General features: G+C 46.5%; 1 long non-coding RNA gene across 1 annotated transcript; it reads left to right on the forward strand.

Annotated features, from left to right (window-relative positions):
* The first annotated feature begins 1,824 nt into the window (after nt 1-1,824).
* LOC311146679 lies at nt 1,825-16,126 on the forward strand. Its single transcript, XR_014614708.1, has 3 exons — nt 1,825-1,917; nt 7,792-7,830; nt 15,113-16,126. It is a non-coding gene; the product is annotated as an uncharacterized lncRNA (long non-coding RNA).
* The last annotated feature ends 3,183 nt before the right edge of the window (nt 16,127-19,309 follow it).

Here is a 19,309-nt window from a genome sequence, read left to right on the forward strand (position 1 = left end):
CACCATTGGGGTGCCAGAGCAGCGAATAGTTTTGACTGGGATGAACATGTTTTTTCTGGTTCACTCTAAACTTTGGCCCAGTTCATGTTGTAGGCCTATGTTTGTAAATGTATAGCTATGTACAGTGCATTCGGAAAGTATTCAGACCCCTTGACTTTTTCCACATTTTGTTGCGTTACAGCCGTATTCAAAAAAAAAAATCCCTCATCAATCTACACACAATACCCCATAATGACAAAGCAAAAACAGGTTTTTAGAAATTTTAGCAAATGTATACAACATAAAAAACGGAAATATTACATTTACATAAGTATTCAGACCCTTCACTCAGTACTTTGTTGAAGCACATTTGGCAGCGATTATAGCCTCGAGTCTTCTTGGGTGTGACGCTACAAGCTTGGCACACCTGTATTTGGGGAGTTCCTCTCAAGCTCTGTCAGGTTGGATGGGGAGCGTCGCTGCACAGCTATTTTCAGGTCTCTCCAGAGATGTTAGATCGGGTTCAAGTCCGGGCTCTGGCTGGGCCACTCAATGACATTCAGAGACTTGTCCCGAAGCCACTCCTGCGTTGTCTTGGCTGTGTGCTTAGGGTCATTGTCCTGTTGGAAGTAGAACCTTCACCCTAGTCTGAGGTCCTGAGCGGTCTGGAGCAGGTTTTCATCAAGGATCTCTCTGTACTCTGCTCCGTTCATCTTTCCCTCGATCCTGACTAGTCTCCCAGATGGTGCCAGGTTTCCTCCAGACGTGACGCTTGTCATTCAGGCCAAAGAGTTCAATCTTGGTTTCATCAGACCAGAGAATCTTGTTTCTCATGGTCTGAGTCCTTTAGGTGCCTTTTTGCAAACTCCAAGAGGGATGTCATGTGCCTTTTACTGAGGAGTGGCTTCCATCTGGCCACTCTACCATAAAGGCCTGATTGCAGAGATGGTTGTCCTTCTGTAAAGTTCTCCCATCTCCACAGAGGAACTCTTTAGCTATGTCAGAGTGACCATTGGGTCATTGGTCACCTCCCTGACAAAGGCCCTTCTCCCCCGATTGCTCAGTTTGGTAGGGCGGCCAGCTCTAAGAAGAGTCTTGGTGGTTCCAAACTTATTCCATTTAAGAATGATGGAGGCCACTGTGTTCTTGGGGACCTTCAGTGCTGCAGAAATCTTTTGGTACCCTTCCCCAGATCTGTGCCTTGACACAATCCTGTCTCGGAGCTCTACGGAAAATTCCTTCGACCTCATGGCTTGGTTTTTGCTCTGACATGCACTGTCAACTGTGGGACCTTATATAGACAGGTGTGTGCCTTTCCAAATCATGTCCAAGCAATTGAATTTACCACAGGTGGACTCCAATCAAGTTGTAGAAACATCTCAAGGATGTTCAATGGAAACAGGATGCACCTGAGCTCAATTTCGAGTCTCATAACAACGGGTATGAATACTTATGTAAATAGGGTATTTATGTTTATATTTTGAATCAATGTGCTAAAATTTCTACAAACCTGTTTTCGCTTTGTCATTAAGTGTATAGATTGATGAGGAAACATTTTAATTTAAACCGTTTTAGAATAAAGCTGTAACGTAACAAAATGTGGAAAAAGTCAAGGGGTCTGAATACTTTCCGAATGCACTGTATGCAGCTTTCCATCAAATAACCTGTGTATTATCTTTGTTAAACTTAAAAACAACCTCTCAAAATGATTGGTAGGTCGTTTTGTAATCTATGTTGTTTACCTACAGCATGAGTCAACCCTGTAATGTCTCCTCCCCTACCCTCCCCCCCTCTCCTCTCCTCCCATCGCCTCTCCAACCATCCCATCTCCTCTCCTCCAGGATGAGTTCTACCAGCAGCTGCAGGCCATCAGACAGCCATGGCACGTTCCCAGTGACACAGAGAGTGACATTCTGGAACCACCTGAGCAGGACAAGTGTGAGTAAGCGTGCCTTACACTTTTCATCCACTCCCTCTCTTCCTCTGCTCTTTTTCTCTTTCTGTCCCTGTCTCTCTCTTTCTCTCTCTCTGTATCTCGCTCTCTCTCCCTTTATCACTCTCTTTCTATCTCTCTTTCCATCTTTATCCTCTTTGATGTTTATTTCTCTCCCCACCTTTCTTTTTCTCGTCTCTCTCCCATACTGACTCACAAGGGGAAGTCATTTTTCCTCAGTGTTTCACAGTGTTAAACTTTCTCATGAAGTCAGTGGTATTCTACTGTCCATAAGATGACTGATCGCTCTCTTAATGCCATTAGCCACACACTGTCATTTCCTTAGTTCAATTTATTCATGTCATTACTCAAATTTTCAGTGATTAATATACAAAGTATGGCTTTTCAACGGCCTAAAAGAGGGGATTTATACCTTAATGTACACTGTTAAATTCAGTACAAGACAATGAGAGTTTAGGCATGAAATTACCGTTGCTACACAGGAGGCAGACATCTTGTGAAGTTTTAAAAGCTTGAATATGTGATTTCTGGGTGGATAAGGTTGTTGATATTGTCGAAGATTACATCTCCAGCCGTACTTTAAGAGATGTATTCACGTTAAGAGCTAGTCGATGGACATGAAGGACTCTCCATTGCATCTCATGAATCCATAAATCGTTATATAAGTCTGGCTTGGGTACGACACTACTCTCTCTCTCTGTCCTTTGAACATGACATCACTAGGTACGCATCCCAAATTGCACCCTATTCCCTACAGGGCCCATAGGGCTCTGGGCAAAAGTAGTACACTATATAGGGAATAGGGTGCCATTTGGGATGCAGCCTCCATCTTTGAACATGAAATAATTATATCAGACCTCCCCTCTTGATGTTCAATTCAATAAATCAGTTGAATGTAGTAATATGTAATAATTATTAATATGTAATAAATAATAATCTAATATGGTCTCAATGGTCCTATGAAACCGTCAAATGAACGTTCTCTTAACTTTTATGGTGAGAGTTGCGTATCGCCACATCCTCAGAGATGGCTTCAGATCCTGGTATTTTAGAAATGTGTCAATGAACACACATACTGTACATAAGCCTGATGGTGGCCTTGTAGTTAAGACCACCGCCTTCAGCACATATACGATTCCCCTGACTGCGTGGGCACGAATCCCGGCACCTACCGGCCCAACTCAGTATCTCCCTTCTCTCTGTCTCCCCTTTATTGCATGCCGGTCTCTGTCATTGAAAAAACATACAGAAGGAGAGTGCATATTCACACATAGCCAACTTCTTCAGTGTGGGTCGATTCTACCGCTACAGTGTAAGTACAGTTCATCGTACAGAATTCTGTTCATGTTGAAGTAAATTAATTTCATTTATGTATCAAGCCAGATGGAACTGAATCTGTCATTTGACCCTAATTCCTCTCTATCCCAGAACAGTGACAGCAATGTCCTGCAAATAATGTATCATTTAATGTGTCCCAAATGCCACCCTATTCCCTATGTAGTGCGCTACCTTTGACCAGGGCCCATATGGTTCTGGTCAAAAGTAGTGCACTATATAGGGAATAGCGTGCCATTTGGGATGCAGGCAGGAATTCCAAGTCAAACCAAACATTGCGTTACGCAAAATGGCGGCAATCAAATGGAACCGTAAGCCTACATGACAGGTCTCTCTTGAGTATGGAGGCTAGTCGTGCCAAAGGAATATATCTGGTGAAGTGAGTGAATGTATTTAGCTAATATACTATGGCAATGATGTGTTTAGAAAAGGATACAAGCCACACACTACTGGAGAGAGGGAGGGAGAGAAAGAGGTTGAGGAGGAGAGGGGAGGGAGAGGGAGAGGATGAGAGGGGAGAGAGACGGAGAGAGAGAGGTGGAGGAGGAGAGGGGAGAGAGAGGGAGAGAGAGGGAGAGAGAGAGAGGTGGAGGAGGAGAGGGGAGAGAGAGGGAGAGAGAGGGAGAGAGAGAGGAGGAGGAGGAGAGGGGAGAGAGAGAGAGGGAGAGAGAGAGAGAGGGAGAGGATGAGAGGGGAGAGAGAGGGAGAGAGAGAGGTGAAGGAGGAGAGGGGAGAGAGAGGGAGAGAGAGGGAGAGAGAGGTGGAGGAGGAGAGGGGAGAGAGAGGGAGAGAGAGGGAGAGAGAGAGAGAGAGAGGTGGAGGAGGAGAGGGGAGAGAGAGGGAGAGAGAGAGGTGGAGGAGGAGAGGGGAGAGAGAGAGAGGGAGAGAGAGGGAGAGAGAGATGGAGAAGAGAGGTAGCAAGAGAAAGACAGTGAGAAGGAGAGAAAGAAATGCCCAGCTGCAAGACATGAGAAAGTCATGTTAGGCATGAGAGAGGGCTCATGGGGTGTGATGGCTGCTGACTGACTCAGTAAGTGTGTGCGTGCATGTGTGTGTGTGTGCATGTGTGTGTGTGTGTGTGTATGTGTGTGTATGTGTGTGTGTGTGTGTGTGTCGTTAGATGTATGTGTCTTAGCTCATTGGCACAGTGACACCCCCCCTCCCTTCCCAGCCCCTCTCCCCTCATCTCTGCTGCCATGCCAGTGCCTTGGTTTGTGTGTCTGAGCTGGCGCCAAGTCTATGGCACAGAGCTACATAATAAAGAAAAAAGCCATCCATAGCTATTTCCTGTTATTCTAGAGACTTCCACAATGGGGTAACCGCATCGACCTCAATGAGATGAAAGTAGTCTGTAGTCAATGGAATAGTCAGTCCCCCTCCTGTCCCCTTCTCCTCCCAACCATCCTGTGGCTCATGTCTCAGACTAACTACCCAATTTATTAAACTTAAAGGAAAACTCCACTTAAAAACTATATTTTGGTATTTTTTTCATTAGTCCACTGCTGACGTGCAAAACATTTTGGGACTGCATCAACAGTGGCGTAATGCAATAAATACTAAAACATAGTTCCCTTGGAGAGTTCATCAATGAGCTTGACACCTTGATAAGTTCCTTTCCTGAGGATGGCTCACCCCTCACAGTTCTGGGTGACTTCAACCTCCCTACGTCTACCTTTGGCTCATTTCTCTCTGCCTCCTTCTTTCCACTCCTCTCCTCTTTTGACCTCACCCTCTCACCGTCCCCCCCTACTCACAAGGCAGGCAATACGCTTGACCTCATCTTTACTAGATGCTGTTCTTCTACTAATCTCACTGCAACTCCCCTCCATGTCTCCGACCACTACTTTGTATCCTTTTCTCTCTCGCTCTCCTCCAACACTACTCACTCTGCCCCTACTCAGATGGTAATGCGCCGTTGCAACCTTCGCTCTCTCTCTCCCGCTACTCTCTTCCATCCTATCATCTCTTCCCTCTGCTCAATCCTTCTCCCTCCAATCTCCTGATTCTGCCTCCTCAACCCTCCTCTCCTCCCTTTCTGCATCCTTTGACTCTCTATGTCCCCTATCCTCCCGGCCGGCTCGGTCCTCCCCTCCTGCTCCGTGGCTTGATGACTCATTGCGAGCTCACAGAACAGGGCTCCGGGCAGGAAATGGAGGAAAACTAGACTCCCTGCGGACCTGGCATCTTTTCACTCCCTCCTCTCTACATTTTCTTCATCTGTTTCTGCTGCTAAAGCCACTTTCTACCACTCTAAATTCCAAGCATCTGCCTCTAACCCTAGGAAGCTCTTTGCCACCTTCTCCTCCCTGCTGAATCCTCCTCCCCCTCCCCCCTCCTCCCTCTCTGTGGATGACTTCGTCAACCATTTTGAAAAGAAGGTTGACGACATCCGATCCTCGTTTGTTAAGTCAAATGACACTGCTGGTCCTGCTCACACTGCCCTACCCTATGCTTTGACTTCTTTCTCCCCTCTCTCTCCAGATAAAATCTTGCGACTTGTGACGGCCGGCCAGCCAACAACCTGCCCGCTTGACCCTATCCTCTTCTCCAGACCATCTCCGGTGACCTTCTCCCTTACCTCACCTCGCTCATCAACTCATCCTTGACCGCTGGCTATGTCCCTTCCGTCAAGAGAGCGAGAGTTGCACCCCTTCTCAAAAAACCAACACTCGATCCCTCTGATGTCAACAACTACAGACCAGTATCCCTTCTTTCTTTTCTCTCCAAAACTCTTGAGCGTGCCGTCTTTAGCCAACTCTCTTGCTATCTCTCTCAGAATGACCTTCTTGATCCAAACCAGTCAGGTTTCAAGACTGGTCATTCAACTGAGACTGCTCTTCTCTGTGTCACGGAGGCTCTCCGCACTGCTAAAGCTAACTCTCTCTCCTCTGCTCTTGTCCTTCTAGACCTGTCTGCTGCCTTTGATACTGTGAACCATCAGATCCTCCTCTCCACCCTCTCCGAGCTGGGCATCTCCGGCGCAGCTCACTTTTGGATTGCGTCCTACCTGACCGGTCGCTCCTACCAAGTGGCATGGCGAGAATCTGTCTCTGCACCACGTGCTCTCACCACTGGTGTCCCCCAGGGCTCAGTTCTAGGCCCTCTCCTATTCTCGCTATACACCAAGTCACTTGGCTCTGTCATATCCTCACATGGCCTCTCCTATCATTTCTACGCAGACGACACACAACTAATCTTCTCCTTTCCCCCTTCTGATAACCAGGTGGCGAATCGCATCTCTGCATGTCTGGCAGACATATCAGTGTGGATGACGGATCACCACCTCAAGCTGGACCTCGGCAAGACGGAGCTGCTCTTCCTCCCGGGGAAGGACTGCCCGTTCCATGATCTCGCCATCACGGTTGACAACTCCGTTGTGTCCTCCTCCCAGAGTGCGAAGAGCCTTGGCGTGACCCTGGACAACACCCTGTCGTTCTCCGCTAACATCAAGGCGGTGACCCGATCCTGTAGGTTCATGCTCTACAACATTCGGAGAGTACGACCCTGCCTTACACAGGAAGCGGCACAGGTCCTAATCCAGGCACTTGTGATCTCCCGTCTGGATTACTGCAACTCGCTGTTGGCTGGGCTCCCTGCCTGTGCCATTAAACCCCTACAACTCATCCAGAATGCCGCAGCCCGTCTGGTGTTCAACCTTCCCAAGTTCTCTCAAGTCACCCCGCTCCTCCGCACACTCCACTGGCTTCCAGTTGAAGCTCGCATCTGCTACAAGACCATGGTGCTTGCCTACGGAGCTGTGAGGGGAACGGCACCTCCGTACCTTCAGGCTCTGATCAGTCCCTACACCCAAACGAGGGCATCGCGTTCATCCACCTCTGGCCTGCTGGCCCCCCTACCTCTGCGGAAGCACAGTTCCCGCTCAGCCCAGTCAAAACTGTTCGCTGCTCTGGCACCCCAATGGTGGAACAAGCTCCCTCACGACGCCAGGACAGCGGAGTCACTCACCACCTTCTGGAGACACTTGAAGCCCCACCTCTTTAAGGAATACCTGGGATAGGATCAAGTAATCCTTCTAACCCCCCCTTACCCCCCCCCCCCCTCCCCCCCCCCCCCCCCAAAAAAAAAAAACATATTGTAAAGTGGTTATCCCACTGGCTATAAGGTGAATGAACCAATTTGTAAGTCGCTCTGGATAAGAGCGTCTGCTAAATGACGTAAATGTAAATGTGAAATAGTTTTTTAGTGGATTTTTCCTTTCAGATATTTTTTTAGTGTATTTTTGCTTTAACTTGATGAATTAACAGGGTCATGTGTGTATACAACTGCCAACGTCTCTATAATGATTGGTGTCTATGTAGTTAGTTTGCTGGGTGCTGATAGTGTTATTTTTTGATATGCTATTGGCAGCAACCCTTGATGAGAGTGTCACAAACTCCTCCAAAAGAGTCCCAGCTGGAATCCCCCTGAAATCGCTACAATATGTTGGCACATTGGATGGGATGTCAGTCAGTCCCAGTTATGTAGACTAATTAGTGTTATTGTCTGTTCTTATGTATTCACAGGTGGGGTACAAGATGCCAATAAGAGATCGGTGTTCTCAGGTGAGCATCTAAACCCAAAGGTACTAGTCTGTCACAATCAATCATAATCACAACAATAAAATAACCCAATCAACTACAGTGAGGGAAAAAAGTATTTGATCCCCTGCTGATTTTGTAAGTTTGCCCACTGACAAAGACATGATCAGTCTATAATTTTAATGGTAGGTTTATTTGAACAGTGAGAGACAGAATAACAAAAAAAAAATCCAGAAGAACGCATGTCAAAAATGTTATAAATTGATTTGCATTTTAATGAGGGAAATAAGTATTTGACCCCTCTGCAAAACATTACTTAGTACTTGGTGGCTAAACCCTTGTTGGCAATCACAGAGGTCAGACGTTTCTTGTAGTTGGCCACTAGGTTTGCACACATCTCAGGAGGGATTTTGTCCCGCTCCTCTTTGCAGATCTTCTCCAAGTCATTAAGGTTTCGAGGCTGATGTTTGGCAACTCGAACCTTCAGCTCCCTCCACAGATTTTCTATGGGATTAAGGTCTGGAGACTGGCTAGGCCACTCCAGAACCTTAATGTGCTTCTTCTTGAGATACTCCTTTGTTGCCTTGGCCGTGTGTTTTGGGTCATTGTCATGCTGGAATACCCATCCACGACCCATTTTCAATGCCCTGGCTGAGGGAAGGAGGTTCTCACCCAAGATTTGACGGTACATGGCCCCGTCCATCGTCCCTTTGATGCGGTGAAGTTGTCCTGTCCCCTTAGCAGAAAAACAACCCCAAAGCATGATGTTTCCACCTCCATGTTTGACGGTGGGGATGGTGTTCTTGGGGTCATAGGCAGCATTCCTCCTCCTCCAAACACGGCGAGTTGAGTTGATGCCAAAGAGCTCCATTTTGGTCTCATCTGACCACAACACTTTCACCCAGTTACATTTACGTCATTTAGCAGACGCTCTTATCCAGAGCGACTTACAAATTGGTGCATTCACCTTATAGCCAGTGGGATAACAACTTTACAATATATATATTTTTTTTTTTTGGGGGGTGGGGTAAAGGGGGGTTAGAAAGATTACTTTATCCTATCCCAGGTATTCCTTAAAGAGGTGGGGTTTCAAGTGTCTTCGGAAGGTGGTGAGTGACTCCGCTGTCCTGGCATCGTGAGGGAGCTTGTTCCACCATTGGGGTGCCAGAGCAGCGAACAGTTTTGACTGGGCTGAGCGGGAACTGTGCTTCCGCAGAGGTAGTGGGGCCAGCAGGCCAGAGGTGGATGAACGCAATGCCCTCGTTTGGGTGTAGGGACTGATCAGAGCCTGAAGGTACGGAGGTGCCGTTCCCCTCACAGCTCTGTAGGCAAGCACCATGGTCTTGTAGCAGATGCGAGCTTCAACTGGAAGCCAGTGGAGTGTGCGGAGGAGCGGGGTGACGTGAGAGAACTTGGGAAGGTTGAACACCAGACGGGCTGCGGCATTCTGGATGAGTTGTAGGGGTTTAATGACACAGGCAGGGAGCCCAGCCAACAGCGAGTTGCAGTAATCCAGACAGGAGATGACAAGTGCCTGGATTAGGACCTGTGCCGCTTCCTGTGTAAGGCAGGGTCGTACTCTCAGAATGTTGTAGAGCATGAACCTACAGGATCGGGTCAACGCCTTGATGTTAGCGGAGAACGACAGGGTGTTGTCCAGGGTCACGCCAAGGCTCTTCGCACTCTGGGAGGAGGACACAACGGAGTTGTCAACCGTGATGGCGAGATCATGGAACGGGCAGTCCTTCCCCGGGAGGAAGAGCAGCTCCGTCTTGCCGAGGTTCAACTTGAGGTGGTGATCCGTCATCCACACTTATATGTCAGCCAGACATGCAGAGATGCGATTCGCCAACTGGTTATCAGAAGGGGGAAAGGAGAAGATTAGTTGTGTGTCGTCTGCGTAGCAATGATAGGAGAGGCCATGTGAGGATATGACAGAGCCAAGTGACTTGGTGTATAGCGAGAATAGGAGAGGGCCTAGAACTGAGCCATGGGGGACACCAGTGGTGAGAGCATGTGGTGCAGAGACAGATTCTCGACATGCCACTTGGTAGGAGCGACCTGTCAGGTAGGACACAATCCAAGAGTGAGCCGCGCCGGAGATGCCCAACTCGGAGAGGGTGGAGAGGAGGATCTGATGGTTCACAGTATCAAAGGCAGCAGACAGGTCTAGAAGGACAAGAGCAGAGGAGAGAGAGTTAGCTTTAGCAGTGCGGAGAGCCTCCGTGACACAGAGAAGAGCAGTCTCAGTTGAATGACCAGTCTTGAAACCTGACTGGTTTGGATCAAGAAGGTCATTCTGAGAGAGATAGCAAGAGAGTTGGCTAAAGACGGCACACTCAAGAGTTTTGGAGAGAAAAGAAAGAAGGGATACTGGTCTGTAGTTGTTGACATCGGAGGGTTCGAGTGTAGGTTTTTTGAGAAGGGGTGCAACTCTCGCTCTCTTGAAGACGGAAGGGACATAGCCAGCGGTCAAGGATGAGTTGATGAGCGAGGTGAGGTAAGGGAGAAGGTCTCCGGAAATGGTCTGGAGAAGAGAGGAGGGGATAGGGTCAAGCGGGCAGGTTGTTGGGCGGCCGGCCGTCACAAGTCGCAAGATTTCATCTGGAGAGAGAGGGGAGAAAGAAGTCAAAGCATAGGGTAGGGCAGTGTGAGCAGGACCAGCAGTGTCATTTGACTTAACAAACGAGGATCGGATGTCGTCAACCTTCTTTTCAAAATGGTTGACGAAGTCATCCACAGAGAGGTAGGGGGGGGCGGGGGGGGGAGGAGGATTCAGCAGGGAGGAGAAGGTGGCAAAGAGCTTCCTATGGTTAGAGGCAGATGCTTGGAATTTAGAGTGGTAGAAAGTGGCTTTAGCAGCAGAAACAGAGGAAGAAAATGTAGAGAGGAGGGAGTGAAAAGATGCCAGGTCCACAGGGAGTCTAGTTTTCCTCCATTTCCGCTTGGCTTCCCGGAGCCCTGTTCTGTGAGCTCGCAATGAGTCGTCAAGCCACGGAGCAGGAGGGGAGGACCGAGCTGGCCGGGAGGATAGGGGACATCCAGAAAGGGAGGAGAGGAGGGTTGAGGAGGCAGAATCAGGAGATTGGAGGGAGAAGGGTTGAGCAGAGGGAAGAGATGATAGGATGGAAGAGGAGAGAGTAGCGGGAGAGAGAGAGCGAATGTTGCGACGGCGCATTACCATCTGAGTAGGGGCAGAGTGAGTAGTGTTGGAGGAGAGCGAGAGAGAAAAGGATACAAAGTAGTGGTCGGAGACATGGAGGGGAGTTGCAGTGAGATTAGTAGAAGAACAGCATCTAGTAAAGATGAGGTCAAGCGTATTGCCTGCCTTGTGAGTAGGGGGGGACGGTGAGAGGGTGAGGTCAAAAGAGGAGAGGAGTGGAAAGAAGGAGGCAGAGAGAAATGAGTCAAAGGTAGACGTAGGGAGGTTGAAGTCACCCAGAACTGTGAGGGGTGAGCCATCCTCAGGACAGGAACTTATCAAGGCGTCAAGCTCATTGATGAACTCTCCAAGGGAACCTGGAGGGCGATAAATGATAAGGATGTTAAGCTTGAATGGGCTAGTGACTGTGACAGCATGGAATTCAAATGAGGAGATAGACAGATGGGTCAGGGGAAAAAGAGAGAATGTCCACTTGGGAGAGATGAGGATTCCTGTGCCACCACACCGCTGACCAGATGCTCTCGGGGTTTGTGAGAACACATGGTCAGACGAGGAGAGAGCAGTAGGAGTAGCAGTGTTTTCAGTAGTAATCCATGTTTCCGTCAGCGCCAAGAAGTTGAGGGACTGGAGGGTAGCATAGGCTGAGATTAACTCTGCCTTGTGGGCCGCAGAACGGCAGTTCCAGAGGCTGCCGGAGACCTGGAACTCCACGTGGGTCGTGCGCGCAGGGACCACCAGGTTAGAGTGGCAGCAGCCACGCGATGTGAGGCGTTTGTATAGCCTGTGCGGAGAGGAGAGAACAGGGATAGACAGACGCATAGTTGACAGGCTACAGAAAATGGCTACAATAATGCAAAGGAGATCGGAATGAAATGAACTAAACATCTGGGAAAGCGAGAGAGCGGGGCCTCCCTCACTTACGTTTCACTGAAACACCCAAATATAACTCTCCCAACTTCCACCTCAGAAACTATAATTGTTGTAAACTACAGCGGTTCAATGTTTTCTAGGAATAGACTAACTTAGTTTATTCACTAGCTAACTTGGTACAGTATTCTTCCGTGAAAACCGTCCAGGACACCGAATCCTATGACGCCACAGCCAACTAGCATGCCAGCCTCCAACAACACGGTTTAGCACCAATACTCGGCCACAACAAACCACCAGTGTGTCAACACACCAAGCAGATCATTCGTGTCCGTGTCTAACGTTGTGGGTTAGTCCCGACAGCTTGAGCGAGTCCGTCGTCAACTTATTCAGCCAGTTAGTTAGCTAGAATAGTTAGCATACTAGCTAGCCATTGCCTTCTGCCAACGAAAAAAATCCTCCTCCCACGGCACGAACACACAGAGAGAGCCAAGCTAACGTTAACTAGTCACCCATGTCCCGAATTCCCTTGAACGACTCTGGTTACCAGTTCTCCTCTGAATCATTCAGATGTTCATTGGCAAACTTCAGACGGCCCTGTATATGTGCTATCTTGAGCAGGGGGACCTTGCGGGCGCTGCAGGATTTCAGTCCCTCACGTCATAGTGTGTTACCAATTGTTTTTTTGGTGACTATGGTCCCAGCTGCCTTGAGATCATTGACAAGATCCTCCCGTGTAGTTCTGGGCTGATTCCTCACCGTTCTCATGGTCATTGCAACTCCACGAGGTGAGATCTTGCATGGAGCCCCAGGCCGAGGAGATTGACAGTACTTTTGTGTTTCTTCCATTTGCGAATAATCGTACCAACTGTTGTCACCTTCTCACCAAGCTGCTTGGCGATGGCCTTGTAGCCCATTCCAGCCTTGTGTAGGTCTACAATCTTGTCCCTGACATCCTTGGAGAGCTCTTTGGGCTTGGCCATGGTGGAGAGTTTGGAATCTGATTGATTAATTGCTTCTGTGGACAGATGTCTTTTATACAGGTAACAAGCTGAGATTAGGAACACTCCCTTTAAGAGTGTGCTCCTAATCTCAGCTCATTACCTGTATAAAAGACACCTGGGAGCCAGACATCTTTCTGATTGAGAGGGGGTCAAATACTTATTTCCCTCATTAAAATGCAAATCAATTTATAACATTCTTGACATGTGTTTTTCTGGATTTTTTTGTTGTTATTCTGTCTCTCACTGTTCAAATAAACCTACCATTAACATTTCTAGACTGATCATTTCTTTTTCAGTGGGCAAACGTACAAAATCAGCAGGTGATCAAATACTTTTTTCCCTCACTGTATAGTCATAATCAACAATCATCTCTCTGTCATATTCCCATTTTGAAAATCCTATCATGTTATTCAAGCTTTACTCTTAAAACTGTTACATATTTTTGCAAAATATGGTAAAATATGGGTTTCACAATAACATCATAAAAACGTGGTCTACCAGTCCACTGGGCACAGATGTCAATTCAACATCTATTCCACACGGCTTCAACATCATTTAATTGAAATTACGTGGAAACAACGTTGATTCAACCAGTGTGTGCCCAGTGGGAGACTACCAAAAGTCACTATACAGTACCAGGTAGCATGGATATGATTACAGTATATAGATTATATTATGATTACATGATTATATGGATGAAAAAGCCATCCAATAAGACCAGAAATCAACCAGTCTGTCATATACAGTATACGTTTTGAAAACTGTAACATATTTCAACTTGACTCCTAAAGGTGTAACATAATTTACACTCAAAAGCATAACGATCTAGTCTTGCAAAGGCTTTATACCAGGTAGCAGTCATGGATTATAGTAATATGGATTATATTATGCTATATCATTGTGATATTATGATATATTATTATATGGATCAAAAAGCCATCCAATAACACCATAATATCAGCCGGTCTGTTTCTCATTAGTAGTGTCTGAAGCCATCGCGTTGGGTTGAGACGATTTCTTTATCCCATTAGGGACGAGAGGCGACTTTATTTGACAGAGCCTCCATGTCTGTCTGTCAATGACCTCACTCAGTCCCCGGCAACCACTGCAGTGTATGTTGCCCCGGCAACTTGCAATAGGTGACTCAGAAGCCTCCACTTTCCTTTATAGACCCACCAATGAGTCCTTAGATTGGAAGACGTACTTGCTCTGCAATGCGATTGGTGGACATCGGCCATTTTGGAGCGAGAGAGGGTGAGAGTGAGAGAGAGAAGGAGAAAGGCACCTCTGATACCCAGTTCCATTAAGTCAGTGTTGGGTGCAGAGGGAACAGTGTTTACAGTGTTTAAACTCACTGCAGACAGACAGCGTCAAGTCTTTACAGAAGGTTTGGTCAGAGGGAAAGTGTGTGTCCCAAACGGCACCCTATTCCCTATATAGTGCACTACCTTTGACCAGAACCTGGGGGCCATTTGGGACGCAGACAGAGAGTGTCTGGTTGGTTAGAGGAGGTTCTCTGTGGTTCTGCCTTCTTGTAGCGCTAGCTGGTCGACAAGTTCTGCCCACAGTTCCCAGAGTCAGAGAGAGAGAGAGGGAGGGAGAACGGAGGGAGAGAGAGCAAGAGAGAGAGAGAGCGTGTGACAGTCTGGAGAGAGAAAGAGTGAGGGACAGAGAGTGAGAGAGAGAGATGGAGAAAGAGAGCGCCAGGTTGGAGAGTGAGAGATCGATAGAGAGGGAGGGAGAGATAGATAGAGAGAGAGCCTACAGAGAGATGTTAGAGAGGCCCTGGTCGGGGCGACGCTTTGGCTATCTGACACGCCATGAGCTAACAATGCTGCCACAGTAACTATAGTAACAACCAACCCAAACCCCAACTCTGGGTGCTGAAGTCACCATGCACTATCACTCATATCCCATATGGCTGTGTCCCAGATGGCACCCTATTCCCTATATAGTGCACTTCTTTTGACCAGGGCCTATAGGGCTCTGGTAAAAAATTGTGCACTATATAGGGAATAGGGTGCCATTTGGGACGCAGCCCCAGAACTCAGAGCCCTCTGGAACCGTCTCTCTCGGTCCCCAACCAACCAGGCCTCATACTCATTTTCCAACTCATGTTTATCTTTGACATGTTCAAATATTAAAGTCGGTTTTATTGTAATTGCTCAGGCTATTATTTCTTATTAGCGGTTGGTTGTTGAATTGTGTCTGAATCTTGGTTTCTAAGGAGACTGATGTTTTCGTCTTTGTGTGTGTGTGTGTGTTTTCACAGGCCTATAGTGATGAAGACCAGAGAGAGAGACATTGATCCAATCAAATAATTATGCAAACCACTGGGCATTTTCAATATTGTGTACAGAGACCATTATTTTTTATAATTCACTCAGTGAGAAATATAAAAAAAGATTGTATACTTTTTCCACAGAGGTTGATATTTCTTAGACCATATAGCGCCAAGATGTGTGAACTATTGTAGAAAATATGACGACTTTAAAGTATGAAGTATGAAATATAACTATTTCTTTGTGTTTGCTATTTTTGCATGCTTACCTCTTTGGGGGATTTGAAAGAGGAAAAAAAAGCATTTAGTTGTTGCCATACTTTTTTCTTGAAGCTAGATGCATACTTTGAGACTGTAACACATGTACTGTATAGAACCAATCTCTGGATAGGCACTTAAGGGCTGGAGGTTTTTAAAGCAGAATGGTTTTCAAGGGAATAAAATAATGGAGCAGATATTCACCTTGAATTGAAGATGATTTTTCCCACACTACATTCTATAGCCTGATCCCAGATCTGTTTTTATTTTATTACTAAAGTTGCATTGTTTTAAAAAACAGTAGCTGGTATGCAGGCTTTGGTTCAGATACTCACCTTGATTTGAAGAGGATATTCTTCCTTCTTTCACACTAAATTCTGTTCATTCTAAATTCCCTTCATTCTAAATTCTGTTAATAACTTGTAGATTGTTTATTCATCACACCATGGGTCTGTTCAGGAGCCTGCGACTTTAGAGAACTAACGTCACCTTATTGAACTTGCCCCTGATAAGGGTTGCTAAATTAAGGTTACTTTCCCAAAGTTCTCAGGTTTTCCAGAAATCACAGTTGCAATATTCTCGGAATCTGGAGATAATAAGCAGGAAGTCTGGAATCCCGATTCCTCCTACCAGGATTTCTCAGGAAAACCTGGACAGTTTGGGAAAGTTAACAATCCTGGTCTACACTGTTATGTTGATCTACGACTGTTCCTTTTGTAGCTAGGACTTTTGTTATACTTCTATTGACATGCAAATACTTACAAAATGGATGAAAATATTGTTTCTTTTTTCTGCACTGACTGAACCATTGAATAAAAACCTGGATGTGATTGATGCCATGTTTTTACATAATTAAACCTATCATAACACAATGGATGTGTCCCAAATTGTACTCTGTTGCCTATATAGTGTGCACTATGGGCGCTGGTCAAAAGTAGTGCACTATAAAGGAAATGGGGTGCAATTTGGAACGCATACATAATCTATTATTGCTCTACCCTTTTTTCATCCAAACCAGACAGACCTGGGTTTAAATACTATTTTTTAATAATTTCAAATGCGTTAGCTGTGCTTGATTTTTTAAATTTATTTATTTATTTCACCTTTATTTAACCAGGTAAGCCAGTTGAGAACAAGTTCTCATTTACAACTGCGACCTGGCCAAGATAAAGCAAAGCAGTGCGATAAAAACAACAACAACACAGAGTTACATATGGAATAAACAAAACGTACAGTCAATAACACAATAGAAAATCTATATTACATTTTAGTCATTTAGCAGACACTCTTATCCAGAGCAACTTACAGTTAGTGAGTGCATACATTATTATTTTTTAAAATGTTTTTTAATACTGGCCCCCCGTGGGAATCGAACCCACAACCCTGGCGTTGCAAACGCCATGCTCTACCAACTGAGCTACATCCCTGCCGGCCATTCCCTCCCCTACCCTGGACCAATTGTGCGCCGCCTCATGGGTCTCCCGGTCGCGACCGGCTACGACAGAGCCTGGATTCGAACCAGGATCTCTAGTGGCACAGCTAGCACTGTGATGCAGTGCCTTAGACCACTGCGCCACTCGGGAGATGTGTGTGCAAATGTAGTAAGTTATGGAGGTAAGGCAGTAAATAGGCCATAGTGCAAAATAATTACAATTTAGTATTAACACTGGAGTGATAGATGTGCAGAAGATGATGTGCAAATAGAGATACTGGGGTGCAAATGAGCAAAATTAAAAACAATGTAAATAACAATATGGGGATGAGGTAGTTGGGTGGGCTAATTACAGATGGGCTGTGTACAGGTGCAGTGATCGGTAAGCTGCTCTGACAACTGATGCTTAAAGTTAGTGAGGGAGATAAGTGTCTCCAGCTTCAGAGATTTTTGCAGTTCGTTCCAGTCATTTGCAGCAGAGAACTGGAAGGAATGGCGGCCAAAGGAGGTGTTGGCTTTGGGGATGACCAGTGAGATATACCTGCTGGAACGCATACCACGGGTGGGTGTTGCTATGGTGACCAATGATCTAAGATAAGGTGGGGATTTGCCTAGAAGTGATTTATAGATGACCTGGAGCCAGTGGGTTTGGCGACGAATATGTAGTGAGGGCCAGCCAACAAGAGCGTACAGGTCACAATGGTGGGTAGTATATGGGGCTTTGGTGACAAAACGGATGGCACTGTGATAGACTACATCGAATTTGCTGAGTAGAGTGTTGGAAGCTATTTTGTAAATGACATCGCCGAAGTTAAGGATCGGTAGGATAGTCAGTTTTACGAGGGCATGTTTAGCAGCATGAGTGAAGGAGGCTTTGTTGCGAAGTAGGAAGCCAATTCTAGATTTAGCTTTGGATTGGAGATGCTTAATGTGAGTCTGGAAGGAGAGTTTACGGTCTAACCAGACACCTAGGTATTTGTAGTTGTCCACATATTCTAAGTCAGACCCGCCGAGAGTAGTGATTCTAATCGGGCGGGCGGGTGCAAGCAGCGTTCGATTGAAGAGCATGCATTTAGTTTTACTAGCGTTTAAGAGCAGTTGGAGGCCACGGAAGGAGTGCTGTATGGCATTGAAGCTCGTTTGGAGGTTTGTTAACACAGTGTCCAGTAAAGGGCCAGATGTATACAAAATGGAGTCGTCTGCGTAGAGGAGGATCTGAGAGTCACCAGCAGCAAGAGCGACATCATTGATATAGACAGAGAATAGAGTCGGCCCAAGAATTTAACCCTGTGGCACCCCCATAGAGACTGCCAGAGGTCCAGACAACAGGCCCTCCGATTTGACACATTGAACTCTATCTGAGAAGTAGTTAGTGAACCAGGCGAGGCAGTCATTTGAGAAACCAAGGCTATTTAGTCTGCCAATAAGAATGCAGTGATTGACAGAGTCAAAAGCCATGGCCAGGTCGATGAAGATGGCTACACAGTACTGTCTTTTATCGATCGCGGTTATTATATCGTTTAGGACCTTGAGCGTGGCTGAGGTGCACCCATGACCAGCTCGGAAACCAGATTGCATAGCGGAGAAGGTACGGTGGGATTCGAAATGGTCAGTGATCTGTTTGTTAACTTGGCTTTCAAATACTTTCGATGGATAGATGGATAGATAGATGGATATAGGTCTGTAAAAATGTGGATCTAGAGTGTCACCCCCTTTGAAGAGGTGGATGACCGCGGCAGCTTTCCAATCTCTGGGGATCTCAGATGATACGAAAGAGAGGTTGAACAGGCTAGTAATAGGGGTTGCAACAATTTCGGCGGCTAATTTTAGAAAGAAAGGGTCCAGAATGTCTAGCCCAGCTGATTTGTAGGGGTCCAGATTTAGCAGCTCTTTCAGGACATCAGCTATCTGAATTTGGGTGAAGGAGAAGCAGGGGAGGCATGGGCAAGTTGCAGCGGAGGGTGCAGAGCTGGTGGCCGGGGTAGGGGTAGCCAGGTGGAAAGCATGGCCAGCCATAGCAAAATGCTTATTGAAATTCTCGATTATCGTAGATTTATCGGTGGTGACAGTGTTTCCTAGCCTCAGTGCAGTGCGTAGCTGGGAGGAGGTGTTCTTATTCTCTGTGGACTTTACAGTGTCCCAAAACCTTTTGGAGTTAGTGCTACAGGAGCTAGCCTTTGCTTTCCTAACTGACTGTGTATATTGGTTCCTGACTTCCCTGAAAAGTTGCATATCGCAGGGGCTGTTCGATGCTAATGCAGTACGCCACAGGATGTTTTTATGCTGGTCAAGGGCAGTCAAGTCTGGGGTGAACCAGGGGCTATATCTGTTCTTAGTTCAGATTTATTTTTCTGAATGGGGCATGCTTATTTAAGATGGAGAGGAAAGCACTTTTTAAGAACATCCAGGCATCCTCTACTGACGGAATGAGGTCAATATCCATCCAGGATACCCGGGCCAGGTCAATTAGAAAGGCCTGCTCGCTGAAGTGTTTTAGG

The sequence above is a fragment of the Coregonus lavaretus genome, assembly GCF_964263955.1.
Source record: "Coregonus lavaretus genome assembly, chromosome: 2".
NCBI lineage: Eukaryota > Metazoa > Chordata > Actinopteri > Salmoniformes > Salmonidae > Coregonus > Coregonus lavaretus.